General features: G+C 40.4%; 1 protein-coding gene across 1 annotated transcript in view; it reads right to left on the bottom strand.

The window, feature by feature from the left end:
- Positions 1-11,842, bottom strand: part of LOC138167964 (zinc finger protein 420-like) — a 49,173-nt gene that overhangs the window by 3,951 nt on the left and 33,380 nt on the right. The window lies entirely within an intron of this gene.

Below are 11,842 nucleotides of genomic sequence, written 5' to 3'. Positions count from 1 at the left end.
TTTACATCTTTACTTCAACAAAATTATCTTCCTTTGATAATCCTACATACTTCATTATATGCATTTTAAATATTATTCTGAGACAAGTCCATAGACTTCATCTGACCAATGAAGTTGTCCACAACGCATAAAAGGTTAAGATCCCTAGTATGGTATAAAAAATACTAAATCTAGAGGCAGAAAGCACTGGGTTCAAATTCTTTGCTTTTTTTAAAAATCAAATGTTATGTTTATTTTTAGTTTACATCATTCATTTCCACAAGATTTTGAGTTACAAATTTTCTCCCCATCTTTCCCCTACCCACCACCCCAAAACAGCAATCCCACTGTATGCCCCCTCCCCCAATTTGCTCTGTCCTATAACCTCCCACATCCCCTCTCTGACTTTCCAGTAGGGTAAGAAAGATGGATCTCCATTCCCCAGTGCCTGTATATCTTATTTTGGGTTCAAATTCTAATGATGCCATTTATAGGCTACATAAACTTTAGCAAGTCACATACTACTCTGTACCTCAGGTTCCTCATCTGAGTCATTTGTAAGATGAGAGAATCTAACTAGATGATCTCAAAGGTCTCTTCCAGCTTGAGAATTTATACTCTGGCCATTTTGCTTTCATGTGATAGAAGTTCCTTACTTAATGTCCCTTTAAAAAATTTTTCTTTTTCTAAATACCATTAAAGTTCAGGTCTATATGTAGTAGCCACCACGATCCATTTTAAAGCATGTATTTAGTTGAAAACAAACTGAATTTTAAAATAGACTTTATGTTCAAGTCTTGGTCCTGCAGCTAACTAGCTATGTGACCCTGGGTAAGCCACTTCTATGGCCCATACTAACCTTGTTTATAGAAGGAAGGGCTTTGAATTAGATGGCCTTTAAGGTTCCCCTCAGTTCTAAATCACACGTAAGATATTACAAAAGTGGTCAACAGAGAAGGCAGGGTGAGTACTAGGAGAGCCAGCAGAGAAAGGAAGTTGTTTTAATTACTAGCATAGCCTAGGTGGGAATGAACAGAAGCTCAAAGGACGTGGAATTTAGAAGAAAAGAGCTTTCAGAACATATAGAAATGGAGATGATAATCCACTGTCACTTAAGAGCTTCGGGTTTGTAAGCCTAAGTTTCTGTGGATCAGGTGGCTGCCATTAGGCAGTCAATGCTATATGGCCTTAATACACAAGGCAAACTGCTGTGTTTTTTCTCAGGGGTGGATGGCTGAGACTCAGAGCATTTAGTACAGGATTCTGTCAAATGCTTTTCCTATACAGATATATTTTAAGCCATATTAACATTTCCTTACGAAGGTGTTGTTGTTCACTCATTTTTCAGTTGTGTCCTACTCTTTGTGACCCAATCTGGAGTTTTCTTTGGCAGAGATACTGGAAGGTTTGCCATTTCCTCCTCCAGATCATTTTACAGATGAGGAAACTGAGGTAAACAGCGTCAAGTGTCTTGCTCCCGGTCACATGGCTGCTAAGTGTCTGAGGCCAGATTTGAACTCAGGAAAAGGAGTCTTTCTGACTGTAGGCCTGCCACTCTATCCACTGCACCATCTAAATGCCCTTACAAAAGTAGCATTAACTATAAATAGCAGGGCATAAATAAACATGTAATAAAAATCAAACTTAAAAGAATTATAAATACCTAAATACAACTTGAGGACACTTCTTAAATTTAACTTCAATTTTTGATAATTACTATAATCTAAATTTGATCATCCTCCCTTGTCAGCAAATTCTTTGTTGTCTCTGGCCTTGAGGTTAAAAATCCTTTAATGTGTTTTTTTCTTGCTGCTAGGCTTACCTGTTATGCATAATTATTCTGGCTTGCCCTAGGACTTAACAATCCCAGGACTATGAAGCCTGAGGAAAACACTTTATTTTAAGTTGCAGCTAGCTCATAAATGGCATTTATTAAAGAGAAAACAATAGAGAGAATGGCGCCATTTCCCCCCACCTGCATTATCCAACTATTATCAGGAAAAGGAGTTTTTTAAGTTATGTCCCCTGCTCTAGCTAACTTACCCCTATTACTTTTTTTTTTAAGTCACTGTACATAGAAAATAGATTTACTGACACCTGACATCTTTGTTAGCAAAGTCACTTCCCTTCTCAAAAATCTTTAGGCTCATCCCAGTACCTATGGGATAAAATACAAACTTCTTAACCTAGTATTGGGGGCTCTCCACAATCTGGGTACATTCCTAGGCTTATTTCATTCTATTCCCCCTAAGAGACTCTAGATTCCAACTAACTGGTGGGACAATCAAGTGATACCATTCCATCCCATCTTCTCCAGCGGACTACCCTCTTTATTATCCCATTCAGTTGTCTTCAACCTTTTCTTGTCTAATGGATACTTCCGTAATGCCTATAAACATGCCCATGTCTCACCTATTAGTGAAAATTTCTTTTGGGGAATCAGAGCCACAGAGGCAGAGAAATGGCAGTGACTCCTCTGAATTCTCCCAAATTCTCTTCCAAGCAACTTTAAATAATGCTTCAAAACAAATTCTGGAGCAGCAGCAGAACCCAGGGAAGGATGGGGTGGATCAATTTTCCAGTCTAAGACAACTTAGAAGGTTGGCAGAAAAGGTCTATCATACCAGGGTGGGAGTGGAGCACAGGAAGCGCAAGCCACACCCCAGAAAATCAGCAGCAGGCCTTGGGGGCCACCAAACCCGCACTGGCAGCACCTGGAGCTCTAATCCTAAAAAATGTTACTAGTGTCAGACAACTAGTCAGAAGGAGATTACAAGGGTTCCTTTGCTGGCACTGGGGGCAGGACTCAATTCCATTGCCCATACATGGATCTGGGCCACAGTCCCATAGCAAGTAGCAGCACTAGCATACTAGAGTTTGTGGCTACAGGGGAATGGGGATTCTGGACACAGTTCTAGGACAAAAAAAGAATACTTGTGATTGCTCAGAGTCCAGTAATAAACATACCTCTCCTTAGATTACACTACCTTAAAAGAACTGAAAACTTACAGACGCTTGGAAATAGCTCTGAAAACAGCTCCACAAAAACCTAAAGTCTGGAACAGTGCCCTCTCCACCCCAGGAGCAAAGTCCAACTTTAATATAAAGTTAGAAGCCAAGAAACAGGCCAGAAAAATAAGTAAACAACAACAAAAAATTCTTGACCATAGAAAGTTACTATAGTGACAGGGAAGATCAAAACACAACACAAACAAAACAAAACACAAACTCAGAAGGCAACAAAATCAAAACTGCTACATCTAAAGCCTCAAAGAAAAAAAATGTGAATTGGTCTGAGGCCCAAAAAGAATTCCTGGAAGAGCTCAAAAGGATTCTAAAACTCAAATAAGAGAGGTAGAGATAAAATGGGAAAAGAAATGAGAGTAATGGGGAAAAAATAGTTTGGTAAATGAGGCACACACATAACACACAAAAAATCATGAAGAAAATTAAGAAAAAACAACAGAATAAGCCTCAAGGTCCGTGGGTGTGGCCTTTTGAGTCCAACTTTTAAAGAACAAATCCTTTTAGTAAGGGGATTTATTCTATGAAGTTTGGATTCAGTGAAAGGGCCACATGTGGCCTTGAGGCTACAGGTTCTCTATACCTTGGCCAAATGGTAAAAGAGCCACAAAAACCTACTAAAGAAAAGAACTCCTTAAAAAGAATTGGTGAAATATTAAAAAGATATATAAAAAATCACTGAAAATAAGTCCTTTAAAAGCAGAATTGGCCAATCCATTTGATATGAGATAAACAAAAATTTACTGGAGAAAAGAGCTCCTTGAAAAAGTAGAATTAGGGGCGGCTAGGCAGCGCAGCGAGTAGAGAGCTGGCCCTGGAGTCAGGAGGACCTGAGTTAGGATCCTGCCTCAGACACTTAACACACACACACACACAAAACCTAGCCATGTGACCTTGGGCAAGTTACTTAACTCCAACTGCCCTCCAAAAAGCAAAAAAAAAAAAATGTAAAATTATCTAAATGGGAAAGAAGATACAAAAGGTCACTGAAGAAAATAATTTAAAAAAAAGAATTCCTTAAAAATTAGAATTAAACAAGTAGAAGTTAGTGATTCCATGGGACATCAAAAACAGAAGATAATGTGAAATATCTCACTGGAAAAATAATTGACCTGGAAAACAGATTGAGGAGAGATAATTTAAGATTAGACTAATTTAATTTAAGATGATTAGACTACCTAAAAGCCATGACAAAAATAGAAATTGAAAGAATACACTGATCACCTTCTGAAAGAAATCCTAAAATGAAAACTCCCAGGAATATTATAACCAAATTACAGAGCTCTGAAGTCAAGAAGAAAATATTGCAAGCAGACAGAAATAATTCAAATATCAAGAAGCCATAGTCACGATAACACAAGATTTAGCAGTTTCTACATTAAAGGATCAGAGGGCTTGTAATATGATATTTTGGAGGGTAAAAGAGCTAGGATTACAACCAAGAATCAACTGCCCAGCAAAACTGAGTATAATATTTTGGCGGAAAAAAAATGGATATTCAACAAAATAGAGGACTTTCAAGCATTTCTGATGAAAAGACCAGAGCTGAATAGAAAATCTGACATTTCAAGACTCGAGAGAAGCATAAAAAGATAAACAGGAAAGATAAATCATAAGGGATTCAATAATGTTAAATTGTTTACATTCCTACAAGGGAAGATGACACTTGTAACTCCTAAGAACTTTCTCATTATTAGGGCAGGGACCAGGAGAATACAGACAGAGGCTATGGGGGTGAGTTGATTATGATGGAATGAAATATAAAAAAATAAAATTAAGGGGTGAGAAAGAAGAATGTAGTAGGAGAAAGGGGAAGGAAGAGGTCAAACAGGTGCTAAATTATCTCACATAAAAGAGGAAGAAAGAGCTTTTACACTGGAAGGGATGGGAGACATGAGGGTGAGAGCACATGGACCTTATTCTCATCAGAACTGTCTCAAAGAAGGAATCATATACATTCAGTTGAGCCTAGAAATCTCTTACTCTACAGGAAAGTAGGAAGGGAAGAGGATAAGAGAAGGGTGGGGCTGATAGAAGGGAAGACAAATTGGGAGAGGCAGTAGTCAGAAGAACACTTTTGAGGACAGACAGGGTGAAAAGGATAGAGTATGATAAACAGGGTGAAAACAATATTATGGAGGAAAATACAGTTAGTAACCATAACTATGAAAAATTTTTATAGCAAGTTTCTCTGATAAAGCCCTCATTTATCAAATATATAGAGCACTAAGTCAAATTTACAAAAATAAAAGCCACTCCCCAACTGATAAATGGTCAAAGGATATGAGCAATTTGGAACTATGCCCCAAGAACTATAAAACCATGCATACCCCACTGACTAAGCAATACTACTACTAGGTCTGTATCCTAAAAAGACAAAAAAACAAAAAGGAAAAGGACCTATATGTACAAAAATATTCATAACAGTTTACACAAGCCATTCACAATTACTGGAATATATGCATTCTGTAGCCCTACCTCTCAGAATTCTTATCTTCTCTTTACAACATAAGACTCAAAAAGATGGCACCTTCTCCACGAAGTCTTCCTTGATTCCCCTCCATACCCAAGCTGGTGGTCTCTCCCACTTCTATTTCCCTTATACTATACATATTTATATACATTTTGTATCTGTTCCCTAGCAGAATGTAAGCACATTGAAGGCAATAACTGTTTTATCAAGAAGAGTGACTGGCACATAAAAAGTGCTTAATGAATCTATCAAGATACTATTAGGAGAGACCCTGTTTTCCAGAGCTAAGGCCCAGCAAGCAAGCTGTGCCCTGAGCTTGGCATAACAACAATTCTTTGAGCTCACCTTCTAGATGAATTCTAGGGCAATTAAATCACACAACTGATGGTCCCTGAGTTTGGGCAAGCACCAACTGGCCCAGACACTGAAGCCCTGCTATGAACAGATTTTTTGTCACTAGATAACCTTGCCTCACTGTTACTGTTATGTCCCACTACTGTTGCTACACTACACTGTTTGACTCTTTGTCTAGCCACAAATATATAAATCAAGGTTTAGCCCCACTGCCTCAGGTCCCCCATGGGTGGGGGCAGGGAGAAGTCTGTCACATGTGTCTAGTTTCCCTCCTTGTTTGCAAGCCATTTCCCTCACTAGAGAAAATAAACTTCTTTGCACAGTAAAACAGTCTCTGCACAGTAGGTCTTGCCTGCTCTGTCTGTTCAGCTCTGGCCTTTGCAGATCAAGAGGCTCAGTCCAGTAGACAAATCTTTGTTAAATTAAATTAAACTTGATTCTGCTTCTGCTATAGCCTGTCTCTTTTTTTTAAAGGGGCTAATACTTTTTTCTGAACATTTTAAGCACATAGTTATAAAAGTTGTTGTTTAGTCATTTCAGTCATGTCTGACTCTTCATGACCCTATTTGGGGTTTTCTTGGCAAAGACACTGGAGTGGTTTGCCATTTCCTTCTCTAGTTCATTTTACAGATGAGGAAACTGAGGCAGTGTTAAGTGACTTGCCCAAAGTCACATAGCTGAGGCCAGATTTGAACTCAAGTCTTCCTGACTCTAGGTCTGATCCTCTGTCCACTGCACCACCAAGTTTTTCAAACAGTATATTTCTGTAAACAAGATCATATATGGTTTTCTTCAGTATACAGAGAGGGAGGGGAGTCCTATTGATTGTTGCTCTTCAAAATCTCTCAAATCCACTAAATCCCATCTGCTCCAATTCCAATGCCATCAATACTCATCAGGAATATTGCAAAAGCTTCCTAAAATACGTCCACCTTCTAGGCTATTCTCCAATCCATTCTACACAGAGCCACCGGATTAATCTTCCTAAAGCACAGTTCCATTACAGTACTTTGATACCTGGGGATAAAAAGGTTTTCCCAACAGAGGTCAAGTTTAAGCTGGTCTTGCCAAACTATAAAAGTTTCAAGCTAAAGCCTAATGCTATGCAATGTCTAAAGACTAACACTATTAAGTATAAGGGGGCTCAGCTCCAGAAGCGGAGCCAACAGGTGCTGATTTGGTCAGTCAGAGCAACTAATCAATATTATCTGCTAAGCTGTGGAGGAGCTATGATCTGCACTGTTGGAAGCAGCATTCGGAGTAACAGAATCAATCACCAATCTTTGGAAGTACTGTTGTTTAATGATTTCATGGCTTACATGGAATTAATTTTCATCTCTGTGCAGGTTGATTCTCACATCTTTTTACCCAGCCCTAACCTCTCTCCTGATGTCCAGGTCTCAAATCTCCAACAATCTACTGGACATCTCAAACTGGATGTCCTGTTAAATTCAACATGTCCAAAATTGAACTCATTCTCTCTCCTGCCAAAACTTCCTCCCTTTTAAGCCTCCCATTACTGTTAAGGATACTATCAGCCTCTCGGTCTCCCAGACTAACAACCTCATCTCCCCACTCTCACCCCCTTCCCCCCAGATCCAATCTGTTGCCAAGGCCTGTTATTTCTACCTTATACACTCCCATCTCTCCTCTGACACTGCCACCACCCAGGTACAGGCCCTCACTACCTCACACTTAAACTTTTGTAATTGCCAGCTAGGTATTGTCGTGAATAGAGAGCACTGAACCTGAAGTGATGAAGACAGGTGTTCAAATCCAGCTTCAGAAACTTACTAGCTGTGTGATCCTGGGCAAGTTACTTAAATTTTGTCTGGCTCAGCCCCTTATTTGTAAAAAAGGATTAATAAAAATACCTACCTTTAAGGGATGTTATGAGGATCAAATGAGACAATACTTTTAAAGGACTTTGCAACTCTTAAAGCACGATATAAATGTTAACTGTTATAGCCTTCTAGTTGTTCTCCCTATCTTAATTCTCTTCCCACTTAGTTGTCAAAATACTCTTCCTCAAGTAAAGGTCTAACCATGTCAGTTCCCTATTCAATAAACTCTCATAGCTCCCTATAACCTGCAGGATCAAATATAATCCTCTGCTTTGACCCCAAAGGTCCTGAAGGGATAGTAAGAATACATCTCGCCCCCCACTTTCTCTTTCAGACTCTCCCTTTACCGATTATTTAGTAGCCTCTCCTCTTTTGAAATCCTGTCAATCAAAATTTTCCACCCAATGTAAATCATAGTAAGCTGTTGTATACTGACCCCCAGGTCATCTTCCTTCATTTCTCAAGGAATTTAACACTTGATACCATCTTCCTCTCCTGTCTGTTTCCTGCCCTCATATGAGGGGCTTTCAATTTCACACTGAAGCTCCTTCTAACTCTCTAATATCTCAATTCTCTAGCCTCCATCTCAACCTCATATTGGGACAGTCACACACTGAATTGTATCAATTCTACTTCCTCAATTAGAAACTCTTGATATTAAGCTCTCTGACCATAATCTCTTGAATTTCAGCTCTCTCTATGCTTTGTCTCTCTTAAACTTATTCCGCCATACTTTATTTTCCTCCCTCTCTAACTTCAACACTATTGTTAGACATTTCAGCACTACACTGTTCTATTTTCAAATCCCCCACCCCCTTGTCCTGTCACCAATCTTCTCTTGCCAAATTTCAGTCCAGATTACTCCCTCCATCTGCCTTTTCCAGTGCACTCATGGGCTGCTGAACAGAGCTAAAGGAAGCTTACTAGAGGTATATGCCAACTGGAGGTACATTGTAAATTCATGCTATCCAACCTCTACTAGGCCCTTCTCCTAGCAAGGGAGTCCTTTTATTCTTCCCTATTTGATTCCCTATCTCACATCCCAGAGAAGTTATTCAAAACCTTTTTTCCCTCCTCACCCTTCCCACATCTCTGCTTCTCCCCTTTCTCTCAGCTAAGTATACTGCTTCTTTCCTTACCGAGAAAACTGCGGTCATTTTACGTAAGCTCCCTCTTTTCCCATTCTCTTCCTCAAACATAGCAGGCACTTAAAGGGTATTTGTTAATTTACTGATTGTGGGCAAGTTATTTCCCTCCTCTGAGTTTCAGTTTTCTCATCTAAAATATGGAGAAAGTAATACTTGTATGACCCAATCTCACAGAGCTATTATAAGGAAAGCCCTTTGTAAACCTTCACACACTATATAAATGTGACTCTTCTCTCCCCATCTCTGCCTGACAACATCCTTCAAGACTCAGGTAAAATACCACCTACTCCAAGAAGCTGTCCAGATACCCAAGTAAGAAGTGATCTTTCCCTTATTTAATTTCATAGCACTCCCTGATGCACCTGGAATATTCTAATTTCTGTTGTATTTACTTGTCCTTGTGCCTTGTCTCCCTTACTATGCTATAAACTCTTTAAAAGTAGGAATTATCTTACTTACCTTTTTGTTTGCTTCCAGGGCCCAGCACAAAAATCTTCAGCAGCTTCCCATTGCCTACAGATCAAAGTTCAAATGTCTTTTTCCAGTATTCAAGGTCCTCCACAAGCCAAAACCACCCTGCCTCCCTAGTTCCTTAAATAAACCCTCATATGACATGAGCACAGGTAATGTGCAAAATGAAACTGGAATTTTAAAACTTGGGCTTAGATCTGCTTCTGCTACATACTAGCTTTATGGCCTTGGATGTGTCAGTCTGGGACTCAGTTTCCTCATCAATAAAACAAGATTTAACTAAATAATCACTAAGGTCTAGATCCTATGATCTATTCCAGCTAAGATCCAAGGACTCATTCAGAGGGTGAATTTAAATAACCCCCCTAAGTATTGTTCATAAAATCAGGTATCAGGCTAGTTCTTTCCTCTTCTTCCTCCTTCCCCCACCTCCCCAAAATGAATCTCTAGCCTGGTTTTGTACAGCTACATTTCTGGACCCAAATGAAGGACTGCATAAAGGACCAGAAACACTGTGTATGGTATGAACACTAGATCTGTAGCAAGAGGGACCTTGGTTCCAATCCTGGCTCTGCTACTTCTCAGCTGGATGAGCTTACTGCAAGTCACTTCACCCATTTATGCTTCAATTTTCTCATCATAAAATAAGGATTCATACTAGATGACCTTTAAGAGCTTTCTGGCTCTAAATTCTATGAGCCCATCCCTGAGTCAGACGCCTCACAGCTATTGATTAAGCTGGCGAGGCCAAGAGCCCCAGAAGAGCAGATTCCAGAGAGTCCTTACCCAGGGAGACCATGTTCCCAAAATTCTCCAACATCACGTCCCTGTAGAATTCCTTTTCATGAAGGTCAGGTTACTCCAACCTGAGCCATACAGCCACAGCCTTGTATATCGATGACTCCTAAAACAACATGTTCTAGGGGAAGAGAATGAAGGAAAGAAGAGAAAACAAAGGGGAAGGGGATGGAAATATAAAGGACTCTGAACATTTATTTCCTTGTGGAGACAAGGGAACTGACTAAGGTCAGCATTACTGTGCATTGGGCCTGATGCCCAGTTATCGTGCTATAGAGATGAGAGCCATAGGGACCCCAGCAAAACTTGTCAAAGAATCAATGGTGGGTCCACAAATAAAAGTCAGGTTCTAACTCTCAGTACCAGGGTTTTTCACTTACTCCATCCTAATGACTTTTTTTATTTGGAATAGAACCAAATTCTCACAAACCTGGGAAACTGGGAGATCAGAGGTGGATCCAAAAGGCCTATCCTCTGGGGGTATGAAATGGTCCAATAGAAAACACCCTCTTCTTGGATTCTGGACCCCTCCATTCTATTCTCAGCTCTGCCAATGACTTGCTCTGTGACCGCAGGTATGATATTTCCCATTGATGAGCCTTTCCATTTCCAAAAAGCAGGACAACATCCCCACCCTTCCTACCTTTCAGCACTGTGAAGAAAGCACTAAAGAAATACGTTCTAGTATCATTATTATATAACTGATCTCCCTTCAACAAACATCTGCGTACCCTCTACTTGCAAAGGGTGGTAGAAAGAGTACCAGCCAAGGACTATATTGAAGATAAGTCCTGTAGAACCTTGGACTGTGGACAAGTCACTCCTCTCTGTGGACTGCCATTTCTAAAAAGAGTGTGGAGAACGATCTCTAAGACCCCTTTCAGTTCTAAATCCAGCCATGAATTTTTTTTTGTCTAGAACTATGTCAGTGATACAATCTATGTGTAACTTACAGTTTTAGTGACTTGCTTGGGAACTGAGACATGGGATTTATAAAACTCCTTACACGAATCATTTTATTTGATCTTTACAACCCCGGAGGTAAGTAAGCATCATTATCTTGATTTTAGAGGAGGTACACGAGCTCTTTAAGCCTTCCTCCAACCTCCTCGGCCGGACTCCTTTCCTATTATTTCTCTTCATTCAGTCTATATTCCAACCACACTGGCCCCTCTGTGTACTGTTATCCCGAAGATATCCTCAAGATTCTATCCCCACCCCCACTGCTGGAATGCTTGCCTTGCCCTTTGCTTCCTTCAAGGCTCAGCTTGGACGGCACCTCCTGGGGGAATCTCTTCCTCATCCTGGTGGCTGTTAGCATTCTATCTTTTCTCAAATTACCTAGTATTCATCTGCTTACATATTTCCTCTTCCCCAATAGAAAGCAAGCTCCTTAAGGTTAGTGATTTTTAAATGTTTGTTTCCGTAGAATCCTGTACAAACAGACTCCAAAATGCTTGTTAAGTTGAATTAAATGATTTGCCCGCGGTCATACAGCAATTCAATGTTGGGCTCTAACTGCGGGGGGGATCTCCCGGACTGCCTTTTTCTGTATCCCCAGCGCTCAGCTCAGGCCCTGGCATACAGTAGGCGCTTCATAAATGCTTGGAACCTGAGGTCGGCCCGCACCCACCTACTTGGCCACATCTCCCCTAGTCTGTGGCTGTTCTTCGGGGATTCCAGCCGCGGACCCCGGGGGCGGGGCTGGAGAGCCCGGCCTCCAAGGTCCCGGGAGGGGTCGGCAAGGAATC

The sequence above is a fragment of the Petaurus breviceps genome, unplaced genomic scaffold, assembly GCF_028583685.1.
Source record: "Petaurus breviceps papuanus isolate PSGF00001 unplaced genomic scaffold, PetGlider_PUasm1.0 339, whole genome shotgun sequence".
NCBI lineage: Eukaryota > Metazoa > Chordata > Mammalia > Diprotodontia > Petauridae > Petaurus > Petaurus breviceps.
The sequence above is the reverse complement of the archived record's forward strand: the minus strand, read 5'-3'. Positions and strand labels throughout refer to the sequence as shown.